Source organism: Pteropus medius, unplaced genomic scaffold (genome assembly GCF_902729225.1).
Source record: "Pteropus medius unplaced genomic scaffold, Ma_sr-lr_union100, whole genome shotgun sequence".
NCBI lineage: Eukaryota > Metazoa > Chordata > Mammalia > Chiroptera > Pteropodidae > Pteropus > Pteropus medius.
In genome coordinates, this window is record NW_024355008.1 from 5,280,971 (window position 1) to 5,304,611 (window position 23,641).

At 34.1% G+C, this 23,641-nt stretch overlaps 1 long non-coding RNA gene across 1 annotated transcript in view; it reads right to left on the reverse strand.

Annotated features, from left to right (window-relative positions):
- Nucleotides 1-455: 455 nt before the first annotated feature.
- Nucleotides 456-23,641, reverse strand: part of LOC120598106 (uncharacterized) — a 78,456-nt gene continuing 55,270 nt past the window's right edge. Inside the window, exons 4-5 of the long non-coding RNA XR_005651505.1 lie at nucleotides 2,371-2,467; nucleotides 456-657 (exon numbers count right to left, since the gene is read on the reverse strand). This is a non-coding gene — a long non-coding RNA (uncharacterized LOC120598106). The remainder of the gene's footprint in view (nucleotides 658-2,370; nucleotides 2,468-23,641) is intronic.

The window sequence follows — 23,641 nt, forward strand, 5'->3', positions numbered from 1 at the left end:
TCATTAGCCCTATTGGATCAGCTTCTATCCCCTTTATGGGCAAAATCTTCAACTGATATTAGCAGACTCCACAGTGCACCTCTTATTAAAATTCAAATAGATTCCTCAAAAATCCTTTCCAGAACCAATTAATACCTCATACATAAAAAGGCCTTACAAGGCATAAAGCTTGTAATAGACTTTAAAACTCAAGTACTTATTGTCTCTTGCACTAGTCCCTACAACTTTCTATTTTACTCGTTAAAAACAAACAAACAAACAAACAAACAAAACACAAGTAACAAGAGTAGAGGTTTGTCCAGGATCTCCAAGCAGTAAATATTGTTGTTGTTTCTAATCCTTATACATTAATAGCATCAATCCTAGCTGAAAGTAAATTTTTTACTTAAATTGGTTTACGCTGTGCATTTTTTTTTAGTATTCCAGTTGATAAAGGTAGCCAGTACCTTCTTGCCTTCATTTGGTAAGGAAAACAATTTACCTGGACAGTAACACTTCAAAGAGTTTTACTGAGAGTCTTTCTTATTTCTCACAAATCCTGAAGGCAGATTTGGATAACTTTCCATAGAGGTTCTATTTCAATGCAGTATGTAGATTCTTTGCTTCTTGCTTCTTGGAGCTTCCTCCTAGGTCTCCTCACAAGAAGATAGCATGCACCTGTTGAAACATTTGACCTTAAGGGGACGAAAATTCTCTAAAGAAAAGTTGCAATTTGCCAAACCCCAGGTTTGATATTTGGGGTATATGATATTGGAACAAGGACTGCACTGGGGTCCAGATAGGCTTCATGGTGTCCTAGGTTTCCCAAGGCCCAAAACTAAGCATCAAATGTGAGACTTTCTTGGGCTAGTTGGCTATTACCGAAAGGGAATCCCTATCTCCCTCTCTTATGGCCAGACGTAGGTATGTTTTATTAAAGAATGACAATCTCCACCTGATTTTATTGGAACAACATAATGACAGCTTTTAAGGCCTTAAAGGAGAATTTAATAAACCCATGTGCTCTTGGGTATCCCAATTATCAGACCCTCTTTTTTATTTTTATGTATGAAAATTTAAAATGCCTTTGGGGTACTTATCCAAAAACATGGGGACCACTGTAAACCCAAAGGATTTATTATAGTATCAATTAGACCCTATGGCTCTGGGGTACCCGTCTTGCCTAAGAGCCATTACTGCCACTGCCCAGTTGGTTAAAGCCACAGAGGAAACTCTTGCAGGATTACTTTTAATCATCTTTGTACCCAGTGCAGTAGAAGCCCACCTGATACTCATTACATCCAATATTTTTCAGTCACCTCACTTCCTTTGAAGTCCTTTTGTTAACAGTTCCTCACCTAACTTTTATGTATAATACCCTTAACCCTGATACTCTTCTTCCCTCCAACACCAGCAAAGCTCCTTGCAGCTGCTTAATACATACAGATTACCTCCTGATCCCCATGATGATCTGTAGGAAACTCCTTTGGGTAATGCTAACTTCTTATGGTTTATAGATTGTTCATATTTAAAGAGTGAAAATGGGTAAGTATTGTGCTTGACATGCTATTGTAACTCTTTTTGTAATTCATCGAGACAGCATTTTTACCGTTAGCTACTTCAGTCCAACATTGTATGAATTGTATGCTCCCACTAGGGCTTATATTTTAGCCAAAGACAAAACTGCCAACATTTAAACTGACAGTAGATATGGTTTCAGAGTAGTTCATGATTTTGGATTGTTATGAAAGCAATATGGCTTCCTTATTTCTGGCAGAAATAAAATTTAAAATGGTTCATATTTTCAGGAATTATTGAATGCTATATTTTTATCCATTGCTTTAGATATTATTAAGATCCCCGGGCATTCTAAGTTTGACTCTCTAGAAGCTAAAGGACATGACCTTGTTGACATTTTCACAAAAAATGCTGCCCTTAAAAGAAGCAGTCAAGGCTATATCATGGCCCAAATACATACTTCCCCAGCTGATAACTCAAACAAACAAACAAACAAACAAACAAAAAAATGGCCAGAGAAGCCCAAAAATTGGCTTCAGAAAAGGAAAAATAAGATTGGAAAATAAATAATTGTTAATAAAAAGAGAAAGCTCTGGCTTGAACAAAATAATCCAGTCCTACTGGAGACTCTAAAATTTCCATTCCTAGCTACCATATATGCATTAAACCATTGGTCCAATTATAAAATGATAGCATCTGTGAATCAACATTGGTGGGGAAATATTAATAAGACCATGAGAAGTGCCTACTTCACTTGTCCCAACTGTCCAAGGTATAAGCCAAGGGAACCTGTTCATACAGCTCCCGGACATTTTAAATTGCTTAATGAACCATTTGAGGTTTGGCAAATGAATTTCTTACATCTTCCCCCACCTCATGGATATAAATATGTTTCAGTCATGATGTGTTTTCTTACTGGACTGAAGCTTTCCCTTGTAGACAAGCTACTCCCTCTTCTGTGGTTAAAGTCCTGTAAAAAAAAAAAAAAAAAAAAAAAGATTATTACTACCTGGAGAACTCCTCTCAACCTCCATAGTGATAGGGGAAACCATTTCACTGCCCAGGTGCTTCAACAAGTCTGTGCTGTTTGGCCGGTCTTACAACATTATCACTGCATTTACCATCCTTGATTATCAGGTTTAGTTGAACATACTAATGATGTTATTAAGATTCAGTTGGCAAAATTGTAGAAATCCTACAGATACCTTGGCCAAAAGCATTGCCATTCATCCTTTTAAATCTCACATCAACTCTGTTTTTGAGATAAATCCAGGACCCCCATGCATCTGGCTCCTGCTTCTTTCAATCCTCCATTGATAAAGAGAGGCATACTTCAAGGTTGTAAAGGCCTAATAGCTTCTATTGAAAATAACTATGCCTTGGTAGAACAATCTTTTAATAGTGCATTCCCAGGAAATAAAACCTCAAACACCATACTCTGCAACCTAGAGACATTATTTACTGGAAAAGACACCCCCAAAAAGACTCCCTCCAGCCTGGCTGGAAAGGCCCCCATCAGTTATCATTGACTAACTCTTGTTCTGCTGAACTCTAGGGAGTAGACTCTTGGATTCATATGTCACACCTGAAGAAGGCACCAGACCTTGACTGGACCAGCACGTAGTCTGAGGACTTGAAATTAAAGTTGTCAATAAACTGAAGTAGGCAGCATCTGAAGAAAACAGCTTTCCCAAAATGACTGGACCAGGCCTGTACAACCTTTTTTTACTGTCACTTCTTACTATATTTCTTGTTCTCTTTCTTGGGAAAAAAAAAAAATGCTCTTGATTGCATTTCCCAATCTATTGTGAAAGAGTGCCCCCTCTCCAGTTGTTTCATCTGCTGTCCAAGATAATAATGACCAGGTCTGAGCTCCTGGTTTAGTATCTTTATATATACCACGTTCATTATGTTGTTTTAATTTTGCTCTGAATTTCTTCTTGTTAAACACTGCACCTGTTGCTTTTCAAACCTGAATGGGTATGATTTTCAGGCCATGCATTGTCCCTCCAACATGAGACAATATACCCAGAAGAGATCCTTCCCAACATTGAGGGACAAAAAGCCACTGAAATCAGAAGACTGGACTGTTGATCTGTGATGTTTTCAGAGAAAGATCTTGATCAAAAGGGGAAAATGTCAAAATTAATCACAAAAACCTTCACACAAACAGGACTCAGGAGGGCCTGTAGGAGAAGATTTCATGTCCTATGTCAGTTGCAAAAGCCCTATAAAAAGAACTCTGTTATAACAACCCCCACACTTCCTCTTCCCTTCTAAGTAAGAATTTCCTCTCCTTCATTTCCCTGGTGAATTGCAGGAGGCTTGCCATGGTTGCACACACCAAATTTTTGATTCTTTCTTTTTTCCCAATAAATCCTTTTTGCTGACGGCCAGCATTTTTGATAACAGTCAACACAAGTTAGCCAGACATAGTTTCGTAAATGCTGTCAGCAGTCACAAGACATTTAACTCAGAGACAAAAGACACTTATTACTCACAGCAATAACAATAACAAGAGTATTAGCTCTTTTTTATACAGATTCCCACAGGGTGATGCAAAGAGAGCAGAGAGCCAACTGATACTTGTATACATAGTGAATCACATTACCAGAGTTGAACACTGAACCTAGAGAACTTGAACCTTTTATAATGAACAGTAAACATGCTTGCTCTTCACTCCAGAAGGAGACACTATTTCTATCTTTCAAAGGTGTAAGCAAATCTGCTTTTTGTTCTGGAGGGAGACATAATCTCTACCTGCCAAAATTGTTTGTTGTACAAGCATTCTTGAAAAGATAGCTTCTATAAAAGACTGTCAGTGCCTTTGCTTGCAAGACATGCAAAAACACAAGATATCCATGGAGAATTGTCTCCCAGCACCTTCATTTCATAAATGTTTGGCAAGATTGTTCTTCTCCATAAAAATGCCAACTGGATATAGCTAATGGTTGCACAACTGTAAAACATTAGATTGTTGCAATGCAATCGCTTATTAAATTTTTAAAAGATGACATATGCTATGTACCTTAAAGTCTTTTGTAACTTGAAAGAAATCACATTTTGATCAAGAAACTTTCTAGATTGTCTGAGATAAGTTATGCTTCATGTAATTCAAAGATACATAGACATGCCATTTAATATTAAATTACAGATGGAGAATGTTTTTTGAATCTGCCACTAAAATCTCAGAATTCAGCTTTTCTCACTGTGGGGTGTTGCTTAGCAACAAAGCGTAGCAACACATTGCTTTTAGAGAGTAGCCAAAGTATCAATTGAAGCGTCCCAATAAGAGTCATTTAGAAAAATAGCAATTATTTGCAATGCAAGATATTTATTCCTGATACAATGAAGAGCAACACTTCTTTCCCACTTCAGAATCAATTCTCTGATTTAAGTGTTCACAACTTCTTCCTGAATCAGGAGAAAAGAAAAAATGGGTAAGAGCTGGCTTCCAAGGAAGACTGAGAGAATTAGTGTAGCTCCATTTATATTTCTCCCTTTGTAAATCATTTTCATTAATTCAGGCTTTTCACCTATGAATAACTACTTTGGCTATGTTTTAGATTTTGATATTAGCTGATAATTGTTGTTTCTTGTCCTCATTTCCTGTTCTAACTTAATTAACATGCTATCTCAGTGGCTTTCTAAAGAGACATTTATTTACTTACAATAAGATTAATTGCAATAGCTTTTCACTCTTCAGACGTCCTGCAGAACAAAGGGCAAATAAACTGTAATAGTAAACAGAAATGAGGAAAGGAAGGTGGGAGATAAGAAATCTGGAAATAAATAATTTTAAATTATTTCAGATACATAATTATTTCTCCAATGACTATGGTAAACATTGAGAGAGAGATATTAAAAGAAAAGACAATTTTTTCCAAGTTAAAAGCAGGCCCTGTTCCCAAAGAACATTTGTTTGGAATGACAGCAACACTTTACTGTAGAAACAATGGTTCAAATACAAATGAACACAAAATTTGTGACGCGCAATAGTGTCGACAGTTTATTAACAGAAATTTGTAATATTATTGAGGTTTCTTAGCTTTCCTGAGCACAAGTTCTTATTTTTCTTGACACCACTTATCATTCATAATTGCATTAGTACACCAAGTTTTTCTTTCTTCAGGCTCATGTCAAAACTCATCTTTCAGAATTCTCCCTCTGACAATCTTTTGTTTTGTCTTCCTGACTTTCTAATGCTAAGTGTTTGGCAAATATGGCATGTATGTGTGTAGAGTAAAACATAAATTATTGCATAGATTCTTAAGAAAGTGCCCTTAACCTATAGTATTATATTACTATATCGATATATTAGGATAAACACTTATGTAGTTATTTCCTTTTCAAAAGCCCAAGAAAGTGAGAGGTGTGTAATCACACACTGCATGCAGGAAGTACTCAGTACATATTGCTACTTAAATGCATGAGCATGATAGTAATTTTAAGTAAATATCAATATAAAATTGTTACTTAAGGGATCACATGAATGAGATTCAATAAATTAAATACTAGGAAGGTATTTCAATCACGTATTGCTGCATAACCACCACAAAATGTGGATTAAAACAACCACCATTTTATTTGGTCATAATTCTGCAATATGAGCTAGGTGCTCATCTGGGCAGCTAGTTCTGTTGGTATCCTCTTGGATCACTTAAACAGATGTCATCTGTTTGATCAACTGGTGCTGGAATGCGTAAGATGGCTTCAGCCACATTTCTGATGGTTGCTGCTGTCTGTCAGCTGGTTGGCCTCAAATGGCTCAGCTTCAGTGGCTTGTCTCTGTTCCAAGTGACCTTTTACCTTACAGTAGGCTAGATGTCATATGATAATAGAAGCATTCCAAGAGGGCAAGGGTGAAAACTGCAAGATCTATTGAGAATGATGCTCAAACATTATACAATGTCACTTCTGCCATATTCAATTGGTCAAAGAAAGTCAGATGAGCCGAGATTCTAGAGGTAGGGGAAAAAGGCTGCATGTTTTGATTGCACAAGTGGTTAATTCACATTGTAAAGGTGCATGCATAGAGGGGGAAGGAGAATTACTACAGAAATTGTAAGCAATCTAACGCAGAATTGATTAAAAGTGTGCACTGAGATTTTAAGTATAATACATTTAAAAGTCAGTAACAGAATAATCTCTCTCTCTCTCTCTCTCTCTCTCTCTCTCAAATGCTCTTTCCAAATTTATGGAAGCAACTGTTGCTTGCAGTCACTATTTCTTTTTATTCCATGCTCTAAGAGAAGCATGGACTAATATCATTTAGGCTTTTTAAGTCCATCATTAACCTTGAATGTACTTGGTGACATGAGATGAATATGCATAGGTTGAATCACCTAACATTTTCAAAGAACAAGTTTTAAGAATCCATAATTTTAACTAAATATATAAAAGTACACATCCTTGGGTCCACACATGGTCTTCTCAGATGCTAAACAGTTTTTATGATTTACAAATCTATGTCTAAGGCAGTTCAATAAATTTATTCTCACATTAACAACACAACCTTGCCCCCAGAGTTCTCTGCCCTCACTTTTGAAAGTAAATCCCTAAACAGAATGCTTTGATCATGAAAGACGCTTATAAATATTTGTGGAATAAGGTCTTATCTACTGTCCTAACCTACTTGTACCACTCAGAGGAACGTATACTACTACCCACCCAACTGTTAATGACTAAAGTCTTCAGTCAAGACCAATCAGCTATATTTAGTAAATGTACAACACAGACTTCTTCATAAAACAGACAGAAATTGGGATCTCCAGAACTCAATTCAAAAAGCATGTTGTCAAGGTATATATTATGAATTCCTTAAAGAAGAATGTTTACTCTAAAGAACACTTAAAATAGCTGAAACAGATAATCTAAAAACATATTACGATGAGAGTTCTTTCTTTCTTTCTCTCTCTATTACCGTAGTAATTTCAGTCTGAATGTTGCATTTTACTCTCACCATCTGGCATCTCTTTTTTCCTAAATTCAGGAATAATCATCTGTTTATAAAATGTAGTCTACTAAAATTGAAAGAGTCCAAATTCTGAATTCTATATTCACTTCTTAAAGATTTCTTCTCGACAGAGGAAATACTGAACTTAGACTTCACCTGATCCCAGAACATCAAAACAAGATTAAATATGAAAATAAAAATTTCTAGTGATGACAAATAAAGGCAAGTAGGCCTTGATATGTCCACCCACACATAATGACTTATTATCCATTGACTATTAGCATGTGTCTCATAAATTGAGTACAAGTTTCTCTCCTGTTTTGCTATATTATGATATGTTTCTTAGCTAATATCTTAAATAAAATAAATATTTTTTAAGGATCTACAGGATGAAAAAATAGGAAAAAAGAAAATAAGAGTTTTTGTTATTAAAAAATTTCCACAACTAAAAACATTGACTTAGAAAAAATTAAACTTGAGATTTTATATCCATTAATAAAATATGAGGCTCTGAGAAGGTGGACAAAAATCCAAAAGCTTTACTGAAATTCTAGGACCAACTTATAAAAATATGAAAATAAGTTGTGAAACCATTATAGATTCTAACTGGAAGAATTCAGTGTGTTTTGTGGAATTCTCCTAATTTCTTTTTTTAAGACTTCAATCCTGCTTCCTTTTAGAAGTGGTACCTAGGCAGGTTTCCACGTTTTATGTTCTGCAGGTAAAGTTGTACCACCTCTGGACACCCCTGCTACACAGTTCAAGAAAGAGAGGGAGCCAGCAGGCACCTTAGAGAATGGGAGCATTTTTAGAATTCTTTGTGGTAAATTTTCTGATGAAAGAAGGAGAGGTCATGTGACAGGAAGTACAAAGACTATAAACTGAGACTTTATCCTTCCATGACCTAACATAATTCACTAAAAAGCCTTCGATAGTTTCTAATACAAAGTAGGAAAAATAGTCCAAAGGAAGTAGAAATTGAGGTGACAGAGTTATTTGAAGTATTATGTGCTATTTGTCAATGACTCATTATATATAAAATAGTCTCCTATCTTTTGCACATAATTTGATTTTAAAGCACTAGAACATCTATTTTTAAATTCAATTTGAATGATTTCTCCCTTAGGCCCTTGTAGACAGTAATCTACATGCTGACACTAATGTTTGCTTTGGATCTATAGTATCTGGCAAGGTTACCGAATATAAGATCCATTCACACAATAATTTATAAAAAGTGCTGGGCAACACAAAGGTAGAAATGTCTAGAGAGTCCATCAGTTTCTGTACTTCTCAATAATTAGGACTTTTTTCCCTACATATTATAAACATGCTAAAATAATCATTTTTTATCATTAGACTCCATATGTCATTATCTAGCATGCAATTTACCAAACAATAGTTATATTAATGGGTATACTGAAGCTACATATTATTTTTGAGGTCTTTTGCTTTTAATCATTGAATGCCTTGTACTCTTTATCTTCGATTTTCTGCAGTTTGAATATGATATGCCTAGGTGTAGGGTTTTTTGTTTTTGGTTTTGGTTTTTGGGTTTTTTGGGGATTTATCCTTATTTACTGAGCTTCTTGGATCTGTGGTTTGGTATCATTAGACCTATGTCAAAGATAAGCAAACTGAAGCTCACAACAATTAATTATCTTGATTACGATATCCCAAGAAGTACCTGAAGGAGCCATCATCAAACCTAAGAAGGTATAATAACAAAGCTGCTATACTGTGTCTTTGCATACACCCTCACTTTCTCTTCCACTGTTCTATCTCACATTATCTTCTGATTTATTTCTTAAAGAAGTCCATGACTCACGCTTTGGAGTCAGAAAATTTTTAAATAATATAGAGCTATATACAGCTTTAGAACTCATTGAAGTTGCTTAAGCCACAATTTTCTTATATATGAAATGAGAAAAATAATCACCATGTAAAAGCATTAAGATGAGAAGACATATAAAGATAGCAATATATCTATTAAATGGATTCATATATATCATTACATATATATGCATGTATGCATGTACTAAGTGCCTAGTAAATATATGTTAGCCAGTATATGTTAGACACTGCCTATATACCCCTAATCCATATTGTTTCAAACCAGACTATTCACTTCTATCCTTCATTCTTTTCACCAACTTACTGTAATTTCGTGTCTTATTGAGTACTATGACTTTACATGAAAAAAAGTATCTTCTAGACTGAGTACTGACTAGAGGACAATTCTTTATTCAACAAAGATATGATTGCTGACTGTTTCTAAAAACTAAAGCTGTATCTCACTGCACAACCCACAGCCACAAAAAAATCATATTAATAATACTATGTTTAAATAACTTCTGCCATTTATAAAGCACTTACTATTGACAAACAAAATGTTCCACAATGAATAAATATCTTCTTGCTTAATTTATCCAGACTGCATATTGACTATTGGAGATTTTGCCATATAATCAGTTCATACCCATTTGTGTTTGAGTTGTAGTAGAAAATTTTAAAAAAATGGATAAGAAATAATGACCATTTTAACTCTCATTAGAGAGTCTTAGATCTGTAATGTTAAGCAAAGGACTTCTGCTTCCATGCATTAGTGGCCTTTCTTCAAAGTGCCCTCCTTTTCCAAAATACCAGATCCCAGCTACATTAGAAGCAGCACAATGTGGATCTGGTTCCTGAGAAGACATCTAATTGTGGAACACAAAACTATTTGCCAACCACCCATGCATGAGCTGTTTACAACTTGCCTTCAAGTATATCTTGCATTTGGTTCTGGCCTTATTTTCTTTTTAGTTCACTGATATTTCAAAAAGGGACTTGAGTTTTATTTTCCTTACCACTTGACCACTAGGTCTTTGACTACCTTCACATGTCTGAAGTGATAAACTTGATCATGTGTCAACATGTTATGTTTCATCCCCTTTGGATGCTGCCTATTTCAAAAGTTGTTAGAGCTTAATACATTTGCCAAATCATAGCCTCCCTTTCTACAAGACTGTGTGATTGTCAGACATCACTTCTAATATGTCTTTGTTAATTCAAATATAACTGCTTTATTCTTATTTGATTATAAAATAATAATAATAACACTACTACTACTAGTAGTAGTAGTAGTAGTAATAATAATAACCCGTAAAGACTAAATAGGAAGATCATTAAAGTCACATTTTTTGAGGAAAAAGATAGCCCCTGATTTAAAGAAAAGTACATTTCCTGAAAGAGTAATATATTAACCAACTTGTTCTTTCTAGCTAGTTCAAAATTGTTAATCAGATTAAACAGAGCCTTGCATGAGAGAAGGAGGGAAAATGAAGTGAAAATTACAGAGTATGGTACCCTGCCAAAGAAAGAGAAAGATGAAGAGCTAAATTATTGGACCTTTGGATACAATGTATTGGTAATGTCAAAATAAAGGGAAACACTAATAAAAGATCTACAAGAACAATTTGAAATATTTCGAAATTTTGCCTAAGGCAAACTCTAGAAGACCAAAACATACCTCCAAAAGTTTGTCAGCGGTATCAGAGAATTTATACCTTATTTTCTCTAATGCAAACAAGTAAAAGGAGACATGTCGAGCCGCATATGAGGAATATTTTCTTCCTCTAGTATTTGTAAAATTATCAAATAAATGCTATTTTTTTTCCCAACTTCTTTCTAAATATGTCTCTTCTTCCTGTTTAGGGGTCTTATAGATTTCAAGCTTTAGTTATGATGTCAATACAATTCAAAGGAGAGGCAGCTGAGCTAACTTGCTTTTATTGCTAATACCTTTAGAAAACTACAAAAAAAAAAGGAGAAGAAGTTATTAATCCACACACACCTTAAAGTTAAAGAGGTTGAAATAATCAAGTTCTACTTTTGACAATATTGTAGTGTTTGTGGTTCTACATCCAGCCTGCTACTTTCAAATCCAAATACTGGAAGAGTACAGAAGGAAGGCGTGTTTCAAGATCAGAGGATTGCTAGGGCACCCTTTGGCTTCTCCGTGTTTACACTAACCTTGCTCTGAATGTCAGAACATTCTGTCACGTTAGTTTAAATCTTTGCTCCATTTTATGTTGCCATAAGGAACAGACAATTTGTTTTCAAGGTAAATCAGTGATGAAAAAAAAACAGAAAAATCATAGATTCCTTACTGATTTGGAGACAAACTCTAAATTATAAAAAAAATTGTTTGGGGCCATATTAGAAATCGTAATAACTCTCACAATTGGTAATGTGAGATGTTCTAATTTCCTAGACCAAAGGCATTGCTGGAAATTATCTGACTCCCAAATTTAAGAATATGTTAATTTATTCAAAAATTATTTATTGAATTATTTATTGAGTACCTGGCACTCATAAGACCTGGGGGTGCAGCAGTGAACAAGAAAATCTACCTGCAAAGCATTTTTACTGGTGTGTGTGTGTAGGGGGTAGGGTGATAGAACATGAACTATAAATAAATAATCAAATAGGAAAAATACCAAATTGTGAAAAGTACTGAGGGAGTGATTGGATCACTGCTTAAAATTTAAAGGACAAGGAAACTTAAGCGATATTTAAACTAAGTGACAAAAGGAGTCAGTGAAGCGAAGATTAAGAGGAATGGTTGGCATATGGCTTCTGGGTGGGAATACCCAGAGATATTAATATATAAGAGAGTAATATGCACTATAGCTTTATTGTAGTGCATGAGAGAAAGAGTTCTATAAGAAAGGTCATGAGTTATCCAGGGGGTAAATCATATAGGACTTTGTAACAAGGATATGGAATATAAATTCATTTTAATTGTGATGGAAAGTCATGAAGGATTTTATTTAAGGGCTAACATGACCCGATTTATAATCTTAAAATATTTCATTGGCTTTTGTATGAATTGTTAGCTAAACCACAACAAACATTTTAAGATAAGGAAAAATAGATGGTTACTTCTTCAAAATGGTCATTCTCTTTTGTTCATTCTCAAATATTTGAATGCCAATTTAGGAACAAATACTGTACAACTTGCTAGAGATACAATGAGAATTAACTTAAACATGGATATTTACTCTCATGGAGCTTACTATCTGAGAAGGGACATAGACATTAATTAAATAATCACACTAAAGCTATATAATGGCCATCTGCAAAAGTGATTTGAAGAAAGGTAATAAGGTTGTATCTGATTATGTAATAAAGAATCCAGATCTGACTGGAAAGTCATTGAAAGCTTTACATGTGCTGTGATCAAAATAATGAGTAGACGTAAACCAATGACTTTTAATTTATGTTCAATGAAGGTTTATGCAGCCTTCAAGCAGAAGGATGCCATGATTCAATGTGAGTTTCAAAGTGATCATTCACTCTGGCTACAGTTAAAAAATAGATTGGAGGAAGTACAGAATGAATGTAGAAGGAAGTATTGGGATGTCCGTTTAAGACATAATGGTAGTTAAGAACAGCATGAAGGTAACAATGAAGAGAAAAACAGATTCTGTAAATATTGAGATGATAAAAGCAATCAGTGTTGGTGACACATTAGAAGAGTGAGAGATACAGAAAGGAATGGCCTGGGCAAGTGGATAAATGATGATGCCATTTACTGTGAGATGGAATAGTGAAAGAAGAACAGGTTTGAAGAGAAAGACCATGAATCCGGCCATATACATAATGAATTCGTGATATCTTCAAAATATCCAAGTGTTAGGTCAGTAGTTGGATATACTGATATACCAAGGAAGAGTTCTGAGCTAGAGAAATAAATCTGGGCATCATCACAGTAACCAGACTGAGGATGAGCTGAAATTTCCGACAAAGAGACTATTAGAAAAAGACCTATTTCTGAGTTTTAAGAAACTCCAGAAATTGATGACTCATTAGAAAAGGAACTGCTTGAAAAGGAAATCTGGAAAGGTATGGCCAGAGAAGCAACAGTCAAAGAAAGTCAAATAATGTCAAATGATTATCAAGAACTGTGAAGAGACCGGGAGTTTTATTTGTGTGCAAGCTAATAAGCTAGTCTGTTACTATTGTATGAATATTGGCAGAAGACATGAGAATCCTGGGTTAGAGAAAAAAGACTTTCCTGTTCACGATTCACAACAAAAATAGTCACGGCAACAGCATAATATTCTTCTTGTTTCCTCATGTCCTCTGAGTCCCATGGAGAGATGTGAAGTTTCCATGATTGGTACCTGCCTATGCAATGGGTTGAATTACAGGAAAGAAAACTGAACTTGGAAGAGTAACCATTTTTATAGTATGGTAAAAGCAAGTATGCTCTGTATATGGAGGAAAATGTTACCTTATTCCTCAGGATTTCTTGCTGTAAACACAACCCTGAGAAAGGCCAACTAAATAGACAGGAACTTGCCTCCTTGGCATAGCCAGAAAGAACATACAGACATATTTAGGGTTCATCGAAGACAGCATCTTCCAATAATGATCCTGAGAAGACAAACGAATTGAGGACAGAAAACAGTCTCAAATGGATTTCGCAAAATGGAGATTATCATTAACCTGATTAGAGACTATTTCATCAGCATGGTGTGAAATGTGAAAACATATTATAGTAGAGTGAATGTGGCGTTTGGAAATAAAGACCACAAACATACAATAGTTTATTCAAGAAGTTCAACTATAAGAGGATGAAAATAGGAATAGTAGCTTGAGGTGGTTATTAAAATGAGGGGTGATATTTTTGTTATAATTCTGGTCTTGAGTATGTTTAAATGCTGACGGAAATGTTAAAATAAAATGTTCTATAAACATCAGAGTATAAGATGCTGTTAAGTTTTCATTAATCTTGATTAAGAAATTGTAATGTGTTGAATTATATACTGTCTCCAAAATATATTGAAGTAGTGAGCCTCTGTACTTCTGAATGTGAACCTATTTGGAGGTAAGGTCTTTGTAGATGATACAGATGAGGTTACTGGGACAGGCTCTAATAAAATATAACTATGTACTTATCAAAAGGGAAGCTTCGAGCACAGACACAGACACACATGGAGGGAAGATGATGTGATGACATAGGGAGAATGTCATCTACAAGCCAAGGAACCTCTGAGGCCACCAGATGTGAGGAGAGAGGGATGAAACAAATTCTCCCTCACAGCCCTCAGATGAACTAACTCTGCCTACATCTTGATTTCAGATTTCTAGCCTCCAGAACTGCGAGAATCAATTTCTGTTAGTTAAGCCACCCAGTTTGTGGTACTTTGTTACAGCAGCCCTAGGAAACTAATATAGACATCCATTTCAGAAAGACTGAAGTCTGAATTTAAGAAACAAAAGCAAAGGTTAAAAGCTTTTGAAAACTTTATTTCACTGCATTTCAACAGGATAATGGTCATAACACACCTTTTTCTTTTTCTTTTCTTTTCTTCTTTTTTTTTTTTTTAGGAGTGTATTCTATTGAGAGCACTACTAAAATGTTCATTCTTGGAAAAATCTCAAAAAAGGAAAATAAAAGGAAGGGAAGCAAAAACTCTTGCAAAATGAGAATTCAATGTAAAATAGTTTATTTAATGGATATTCAATTATCAAACACTTTGCATTTGTTAATATAAAATTTCAAAAGAAAATGGTGAATACAATTTCTTTTAAATCTACACAGAAAAAAAGTTAGATGGTAGGGGGAATAGCTTTCTGAAACAGTCTAAGCCAGTTTGTAGGAACAGAAAGTTTAAACAATGACTCCTCCAGACTTTAAAAAAATTACCTAACCATTATAGTTTTACATTTCCTCATCTGCACAAAAGAATTATCTTAGATCACCTCCCGGAATGATTATGGGAATTACTTCGAAAACATGTTTTAGTATAAGTGCCTTTTCCTGCACAAATTGAATGCATGCTGAGGATCTCTTGCTCTTGAAATCATTCCTGATTATCTACCAATGTTCTTTTATATGGTTTGTATACCATTGACACAGAGGTCAAGCTTTTTCTTCATTTATGTTTTTTTCTTATTCTAGTTTCCCTAAGTATGCCTTTCTGAGGTTTGCCTCAGATTCCATCCAGGGCTCTTTAATTCTTTCAGAGAGAATGCTCATCCATTCTCACAGGTTCAGCCACAGCCAAAGGAAGCACACATCTACATCTATAGCTGACTAGGGCTCTCCAGTGGGTCAACTGTAGTCAGTCTTCTACAAGTTTAACATAAATTGGTTTCTACAGTCCCTGGCTCCCAAACATTTTCTCTATTTGATAATTATTATGATTTATTTGAGGAAGTGAAAATATCACAGACTTCCTTTGGCTAATAGTCTTTGGGACATTTCTATTTAGCTCTTCAAATGCCTACTGACATTACATGAGTTTCCACTGGTAGCAGAACTGAGATATAAATAAGTTCAAGACTCTGACCACATGATCAGAGATATATCCCAGCAAAGTCAAAGGTAAAGAGAATATTCACGGACAACCGCCAGGAACATTTATTCATTTGAACAGAAGAAGAAAGATAATTTTTCCAAGTTGTTGAAGTCATTTCAGATTATTGCCAGCTCCTAAGAATGTACATTTCTGTGATGAAACCAAAACCAAACACTCATAGGAAATTTCACGATTAGCTATTCTTGTTTCCCTAGCTCTTTAAAAAAACATTCCAGGGTGGATAATGAAAGCTATACCCTCACTGTGCAGGTCAGTGCCTATCAAATAAAAAATAGTCCAATTATCTGAATAAAATCTTCATACAAAGAGCAAAATAGCAGGCATACCAGACTAGCCTTGCATACTGGCTATGTGCACAGCATAACTTCAAAACAGCCTCTGGTCATAATAGTGCTGGAAATATGTTGAGGTGTTTTCAAGACAAATAAAAGATGAAAAGTTTATTTATTTATAAAAATAAACCCATCTTAACTTTTCATTTATACAAGTATGCTTTTGTACAAGGGCTTGCACTTCAAAAAAACATAGCTTACGTTTAAGAACTCGGTAATATTAAGGTCTTAAGTTACTAAGAGCTAGTTATAGTTTTATTATTATTATTATCATTATTATTATTATTTAAAAGCTATTTAGGGTATTAGCAACTAGGGATATAATAACACACACACACTTCAGTATAATTTTATAGTCCATATTGTATTGTTTTAATTACATGCATTTGGGTATAAATAAAATCATAGAAACTAATCTAAATATTTTTTCCCATATAGCAAAAACTAGACTTCAAAAACAGAGACAGAGGAGAGTGATATTCTGTATAAAAAATAATACAAATATTTTTTATTTTTCTTCTCTCAAATCAGCAGACTAGAGGTCACGTCAGTATTCTTTCTTAAATTTAATTCTCTATACATTATATTTATAGAATAAAGTACTATGATCATTATCAGTTATTTTCCAGTAGTTCAGCATTTTCTCAAGAGAAAAACATACTATTAAAATTATATAGGATATTTATTATACTTATTAAAAGAAATGGTTACTTAATTCCATTTTTAAATGCATGGATTTTATTACTTAATTGTGCTTATTTATATTATGAATATATTCAGTTTTAAATATTTTGAAAGAATATTTATAATGCAATGCTATCATAAATATTTTGAAATATAACTGAGGAATATCCCAGAGCTCCTTTAATATAATGAAGAATAACGTAATGCCTTGGCTATTATTTTTTTTCTGGATTGTGATATGCTTCTCACATTGTTTTCATTGACAAATTATATCAAAAATAAGAAATGGGGCCCATTAAAATCCGATATATACTTTTTTCAGCTTCCCATAAGGAATCAGTGATGATTACCCTCTTATGGCTCAATGAATACATTTCCTCTGAAATGACTCATCAGGTGAAAATGAAAAACCTTTTCAGAGAATAAAGGGGCTGTGACAGATGTGAATGTCATCTAAATGACATGGAAATTGAAACTGTGGAAAAAGAAGAAAAACCCTAAGGGAAGACATCATAGAAGAAAAACATTGGGCCAATATATAAAGCTTGGGAAATGTCACCAGAGTCAAGCAAATCTCTATGTCAGAAAATGCGTGAAGTTTTGGGTATATTAGATAAATTTCCAGGAACCAGGCCTTTATGATACGTCACAGTGTAATGAGTCTATGAGGGAAGGTAAGTAAAATTGTTCTTTTCCTTTTTCAAAAAAGTACAGATGTATTATGGATTTTATTTTTAGATTTTTACACAAAAATTCTACATTAAGTTTTTTGGACAATGTCTTCTGACTATACAATAACTGAAATTACTAAGATTATTATATTGTTCTTTTCAACATGCCAGAATTGTGGATTCTACCTCTATATTTCCCTTTCAATATAGTTATATTTTAGACAACACATACATTTCAGCCATGCTGCTAGTGCTCAAAATACCCTTAAAATATCTTCCAAACCTGTAACACAGCCTTTTGAATACCTCGAGTAGTGGCAAAATTTCTTTTGAAAGTATGCTTGATCTTTTAAAACAACTATATAAATATAGTTTATAGTTTAAAACTACTATACACAAAATAATTTTTTGAAGATTTAATTAATAGTCCTCATCATTTTTTCTTTATTTCTTTTGTTACCTTTGCCTTTCCCCCATTCAAATACCTAACTAGATGTTCTCAAACCTGGCTACACTGGAATGCATTTAAAATTTAAAATTTAACTTTGGGTTAGTGAACATACAATGCAATATACATATGATGTGTTATATACTTGAAAGTGTATATACTTGAAATCTATATAATTTTATTAACCAAGGTCACTCCAATAAATTTAATAAATTTAATAAAATAATAAAAAATGAAAAATAAATTTAAAATACTCTTGCTGGCAATGTACCTCTGGGGTACAAATACACACCAGTATTTTTTCGAAAGCTCCCACAGATGATTCTTTGGTGCAGACAATATTGAGAAAAACTGATTTAGACAATTTTACATTTATTGCCTCAAGGAAGTGAGATGAGAGAACTTAAAGAAGAGTCTCTATCTTTGTGCTCCTGTAGTCTACATCTTAAGAAAAAATTTGAAGGTGTAAAGAGGTCCCTGGACTGGGAAAAGATAGGAAAGGTGAAGGAGTATCAGGAAGAGAGGGTTAAGACAAAAGAGGGCAAGGTAGATATATCACAGCTAAAAATAAATGTAAGGAGTATTGACCCAGCATTAGGGGATTGTGCAGTGACTTAAGTCAGTCTAGATAAAGGATTCTAGCTCCACCTAAGTGAATGCCTTAGTCACCCACACCAGGGCTTATATTAGCTATCTTGTTCCATCACATCCACTGGCAACTCTCCTTTCATAGCTCCCCACATTCCTCCTGGATAAAGCAGGTCTAACCTTGAAAGTTTGGGTCTGTCCTATCTCTAGCAAACTAAACCTTGCAGCTTCTACATGTAAACCCCAGAGAATTGAACATGACAGTCTTTTCTTACATAATCACTTGTGTCAAATTTTTAGAAAGAGGAGACAGGAAAAAAATCCAATTTGGGGAACATATCATGGAGGTTTTTCTGTTTGTATTATTCTTTGTCTTTAAAAGGATCCATAGGCAATTAAATGTTTTATAATTACTTAATGTTTATATTACAATAGATTATCTCATTTAATAGATGACAAATATAGAGAGAATAATCGAGAATCATCCTTAGTCACAAAACAATACAAGCTCTGAACCTATTCTTTAGCTTATGAAATCTCTCCCATTTGGGAACTGAATTTTATGCCATCTGGATCCAAAATGAGAGCTTGCAATGTCAGGCAGTACTTGGAAGAAACAGCTGCATACAGATCACTCTGAAACCCTCATAAAAATATATGGTACTATCATTTTTTTTTCTTTTTAAAAATGTTTTATGGGATCCCCCATAGTATCTTTTGCTAGTCTTGCTGTAAAAATAATGTTTATGGTGATTGAATATACTTTCAGTAAATAGCTTCTGTGCCTATCAAATGACTGTTTTTCTTCTGCATTTAATCACCTAGGAGGAAAGAAATGATGGCAAACAGATTTCACTGCCTTAAACAATATTTGTTAAAGAAAGACTTTTGCCCTAGAGCATCTTACTCTGAAAGTAATTTCCTGTTCACTGCTTTGAGGCCATTGCCTTATTATTTAGGATTTTCTCTTTTCAACATGTATCAGCTCTTTTTTCCCCTTGTCTTGCCTCTATCTACACAGCCTTGTAATGACATCCTAGTCATTTAACATCACAGTGATAGAATAACTTCCCTTCAATGTGTACGTGACTAACCAGTCTCAGATATTCCTGTTCTGGTGACGTTATGAGTATCTTCTTTTGTATTCTTAAGAGTACAATGACCTTTTTAGTAAACTGTGGATTCATGTGGCTCGACTTGATTATGTGGATTTTGAAATTAAACCTTTCCTAAGCTGTCTTAGAAACATGTTACCTAGAATTAAAATGTGATATGTCCCTGAAATTAATCTATCAAGTGAATTGATACTAACATTAAATAATCCAGTTTTCAGTAGATTTAATATATAAGGTTTCATGTGGATTTCAGATAGATCTTATAAGCTCTAGTAATAATATTGACAATGACAATTAAAAAAAATGCAACCACAAGTATTTTGCGATTTTATACAAAGTAGATTAAATGTCATCATTGATTGATAAAAAATGAGTTATAAGAAAATATTTCCAAGGGGAAACCAACCATTAGTTGAATGAAATATAAATTATAGTTTCCTGAGAACTAACCAGGCCACGTAAGGAATGCTACTAATATGCAACAATATTTAAATGAAGAGAGAATATCAGTAATAAATCTAATTTTTACAATGCTAATATTTTGATTATTTTGGATATTATCACTATTTTTCTATACCAACTGTTCTGTAAATACATTCTCAGAAAGAGTTAAAATTCTGCCATGGAAAAATAACATGAGAAAATTATTTTATTTTTATAGTAATATTTGTGTACCACCTGGATTGATGAAAAACTTCATAATGATTTTATACACTGAATGATTTTGATCTTCGCTCCTCCTATATGCTACCCAGCTACAAAAATTAGGCCCTCATCTTTGATTAATATCTTTCTCACCAAATATATGTCTTTACTTTTGCTCTTTAGACATGTTCCCCAAACACTAGTAACAATCTTAACCAATTGCCTCAACTTGAGAACATTTATTACTTTAAGAATACATGTAACAATACAATACTGTGTAAGGCAGAGTTGGATCTAGGGTGATGGTGACTTCTGAAGAATACAAAGACATTACTCAGCATCTCACTCTTTCTGCCATTGCTGCATCATTTAACTCTTGACATTTTGCCCTCTGGATGCAGCAAAGAGCTGGTTCTTCGTTGTGGTAATCCTAGCAGCTTTTGCTAGTTGTATGACTTCTGCAAAACAACCAGGCTGTACTAGAGTCTCCTGGCATATATTCATTGGCATGGTACATATGCTCCTCTAATCTCTAGCAAGCAAGGAAAGGTGTTAAGGTCATCTATGCACTGGTCTTTGGAGAGCAATGAAAGCCAAGAATTAGCTGCTGTCATTTACAAAATTGATGTGGTTACAAATGGACCTGGAAAGTAAGGAATTAGAATTAATTGGAAACAGTTTAGGGGAAAATAGATCTTTGTTTTTTATATTTTCTGAAATAAGTACAGAAGACAGTGTGAGAAACAGGTCCATTTCCCAAGTTCCAAAAGTGTAACTTTAATGAGGCAAAGGACAAAGTCTTTGTGTCTTCATAATTTACTTTTTTTATTAACTTTTACACTGTAGCATGTACAATGACAAATGCCAAGCACATGTGTGTGTGTTTAAAATAAATATACTTGACAGAATATTATTCTGATCAACACTTCCCACTTTAAAAAAGATATTTATTAGTCATTACTGACAATTATATTAATACAAAATAAAACGAACTTTAGAAACCTGCTGTGTTTATACAAGACAATCAACATTATCTTATTTAGTTCCAAAATAATTTTTTGTGAGGGCGACACAATGCCAATTATCAATCTATTCCCAAGTCATTGTTTCAGTGTCCAAAGTATATAATGGAGAGACTGAACATTTTCATAGAAATGTGTTTTTTAAAGCTGTACTTAAGAATGATGACTGTGTCATGTTTTTTACACTTCAATATTAAACAATATCTGCTAAAAATAGAGGTGTGAATAAGGGCTAGCTGTTTAAAGAACACAGCTCATTGATAAAAGCAGTCTAGGGTTGATACACTGACACTTAGTATCACCAACACGAATAGTGGCAAGCATGCTATGAAACACACTAATGAGATATATTTTCCATTTCCACACTAATGTCTAACGTCTTAAATAATTCTATCGTCTATCAAATAGTGATATATAACCAGTAAAAACTTCTCACTAAGATTAATGTTCATAAAATTCAAACATTTTTTCTGTACTTAAACAAAAAAGAAAATGTAAGCTACCAAAAGAAACTGCAATTTTGTAATACTTTTACATATTATTAATAGTGAATGAAAGACAACTGGCCCCCATAAACTTGCATTTTTCTTTAATATCCCATTTGCCAAGATCACAGACAATGGTATCCAAATTATTAGCAACCAGTGTTGCTAGAGGGGTTGCTGGCTGGGTGATGTTTGGATGGTTTTCAGGTGAACACAGAATGGAGTTTAATAAAGTTCCTGAAGGAAAGGTCATTCCTTAATTAGGGGTTAGGTAATGAATGACCTTATAGCCCACTTTACTTGTCTCAGAGATGCTATAAAAAGTTATGTAAATTCGTAAAGTACTTTCTAATTTTCCAGTGTCACATTTTATCCTCATAAAACTCTGTAATGTAGGCAAAGCAGAAAGTGTTATCCTTAATGCACAGCCGAGTAGAATGAGCCTTAGAGAGGTTTGATGATTTGTTTAAGGTCTCCAGATTTTCAATGTTGTAATTGGAATTTAAACCAGGCCATAATATGTAAAACATAAACTGGTAAAAAAATAAAAATAAAAATAACAGGATAACAGTCATTACCCTCCAAATGTCCATCATCCCAAGACTGTCTGAGATTGCAAATATATATCCTCTTAGGTACAATCATGGATAAACTGACCCATATGTCCTGCCCCACAAAAATGTCTCAATATATAACTAAGAGTCTATGATGAGCCAGAAATTCTACAAGATGCCCTCAAAATGTTTATGGCCTAATAATTGTAATACAAAAAATTTACACAGAGAACATAAAAAGACAAAAAGATAATTATTAAAATAATTTTGGTATGAACTTTCATGGCTTTTTTACCCTCTTCCCAAACTTATATTTTTACATTTGAAAACCTCTGGACCCTTGATCACCTCACTAACAGAAACTTCTATGTAGAAAGAACTGTCTGGAACATCCAGAATGAACTTGGTCAGCCAAATGAAAAGGTTTGTGATGGAAACAGACTCTTCTTCCTGACAAAACTAGAAGTGTCCAATTACTGGTGCTCTCTAAGATTTAAATGGAAGAGATGAAAACAAAGAATGAGAAAAGTCATGAGCCCTTTGTGAAGAGGAAGGAAATGATAAAAACTCATATCTAAATATCTTTCAGCATCCCCTAGTATTGACCTCATAACCATGGCAAAATAGTTAACATCTTATCGGATTGAATTATCTATCCCTGCCCCCATGTCTTTCTCTTTCATCGTTATCATTGATTAGAATGTCCTCCTGGTCATCTTTAAAGATCAAAAATATGCAACAGAGATGCCACCAATCCTTCACCCCACACCTGTGGCAGACATGAAGGAACTGATTCCTCTCTCTGCATTCACACCTAGGCTGACAAAAAACATGAGAACTGCTGGGAATTTTCTATCTTTATCTCTCTCTATATATACTATGTGCTTATATATATATAATCATCTTTGTATGAATAATCACTTTTATATATTATATATGTGTATATATATATATATATAAAATCATCTTGAAAATAATAGGAAAAAATGGTCATTTTCTCTACACACACACACACACACACACACACCCCTTATTTACTCTTTCCCATGACAGAGGAATAATTAGTGAGATTGAGATAAAGGGCACTGCTCATGCATGACCAAGCATACTGACTCTTGCTCTCACTCTGGAATTTACCTGCCTATAAATAGAGTACGTTCATTTCCCATTCCTGTCCTCTCTGCCGAGTTAAAAGTAGAACATGTTCTTATTTTACTCTTGCTCTCTCCAGATTTCTCTATCCCACCTCAATGGGTTGTGAGGTATACTGAG